This window comes from Berghia stephanieae, chromosome 6 (assembly GCF_034508935.2).
Source record: "Berghia stephanieae isolate SIO BIC M18660-M18661 chromosome 6, UCSD_Bste_1.3, whole genome shotgun sequence".
In the NCBI taxonomy this organism is placed as follows: Eukaryota; Metazoa; Mollusca; class Gastropoda; order Nudibranchia; family Aeolidiidae; genus Berghia; species Berghia stephanieae.
The window spans coordinates 41658882-41660979 of NC_088365.1; positions in this window are offsets into that span (position 1 = coordinate 41658882).

Genomic DNA, 2098 nt, shown 5'->3' on the forward strand with positions numbered 1-2098 from the left:
TCCTGCTGGCGGGTGTTTTGAGTATTTTGGACAAACTCACAGCATCGATAGTTATTAATCACATACAGAGAAGATAGATAAGAATGAAGGGCGATAGTGAGAGAGAGAGAGAGAGAGAGAGAGAGAGAGAGAGAGAGAGAGAGAGAGAGAGGGAGAGAGAAAGGATAAGATTCTTACCCTTAGAAAGGAAGAGGGAGGAAATTTGATGTGCAAATCTCAGTATCTCATTTTATGTAACTTTACTATAACTAAATTGCATGTTATGTTTATAATATGATGATATTACTATTTCTGACATTGGCGTGATAGAACAGAGAGAGAGAGAGAGAGAGAGAGAGAGAGAGAGAGAGAGAGAGAGAGAGAGAGATAGATAGATAGATAGATAGATAGATAGATAGATAGATAGATAGATAGATAGATAGATAGATAGATAGATAGATAGATAGATAGATAGATAGATAGATAGATAGATAGATAGAGAGGGGGGGAAGGAGAGAGAAAGAGAAATATGAGAGAGAGAGAGAGAGAGAGAGAGAGAGAGAGAGAGAGAGAGAGAGAGAGAGAGAGAGAGAGAGAGAGAGAGAGAGAGAGAGAGGAGGACCACAGGCTTTCCCTCTCATAGCTTGTTACAGGAATAATAATAATATAATATGGAGTATGATGAAGATGGTGAATGGTGTTATAGGGGAATGGTGGAAGTGAAGGATTGTAACGAAAATTTTAAGAAGGTTGTTGTGATGATGATGATGATGACGATGATGATGATGATGATGATGATGATGATGATGATGATGATGACGATGATGATGATGATGTTGTTGATGCCGGTATTTTTTTTTTTTTTTTTTTTGTCTTTTTTCTTACGATAACTACTATGTTACTAGTGTGCATCTTGTGTGAGTGTGTCTATGTCAATATTGTATTGTTATAAATGTGTAACCAAATGACAAATTGCCACTTTTTTGGGGACAATAAAGATATATTATTATTATTATTATTATTATTATTATTATTATTATTATTATTATTATTATTATTATTATTATTATTATTATTATTATTATTATTATTATTATTTCCTGAAAGATGTTAAATTTTCACAGGACTTTGTTCGAGGACTAAGTGCGTTCCATAGGCGTGGAGCTATGAATGAAAAGGCTTTTCCACCGAAAGTGGATTTTGAGGTGGTAACTTTTAGAAGTTGGGACTGAGATTATCTTAAATTTCGAGTGGGTTCATATTTTTTAATCAGTTCCTGCAAATATTCAGGTGCCAATCCATCCAGACATCTAAAAACATAGCACAGTATTTTAAATTCTATCCTATACTTCACAGGAAGCCAGTGCAATTCCCGGAGAACTGGTGTTATATGATCTCTTTTTTTTCGTTAATTTTATAAGTCTAGCCGCTTTATTTTGAATTTTCTGTAGTTTATGAATTAATCTACTTTGACAGCCAATGAGAAGGGAATTGCAATAATCTAATCTGCTAGTACTAAACGAATCAACAAGCATCTTTGTAATATCTTCATCAATATAATGTCTGATTCTTCCAATGTTTCTAATGTGATAGTTACAACATTGGCATATTTTTTTAAACATGATCTTCCATGGATAACGTTTGATCTAAATACAGCCCAAGATTTCTCACACAAGAACTAGGTTTAATATCATTTTCACCCACTAGTATCTCATTTGTAGATATTTTTGAAAGTTGATACCTATTTCCAAAAATTATCATTTCCGTCTTGTCATCATTAAATTTAAGTTTGTTTAGTTTCATCCAATCCTTTATGTTAGCAATGCAATTTTCCATAACAGATACTGATGACAGCTCTGAATAATTATTGAGTTTTGTATACAGCTGAGTATCATCAGCATAAAAATGAAAATCAATGGGAAAAGTGGATAACATATGAGAAAGGGGAGCAGTATACATTGTAAAAAGGAGGGCGCAAAGAATAGATCCCTGAGGCACTCCACACGTTAATATGGATGGAGTTGATACATGGTTTTCTATAATTACTGACTGTGTTCTTTCAAACAAATATTCCTTTAACCAGTCCAAAGCTGTGCCACTGATATAAAATTGATCACGT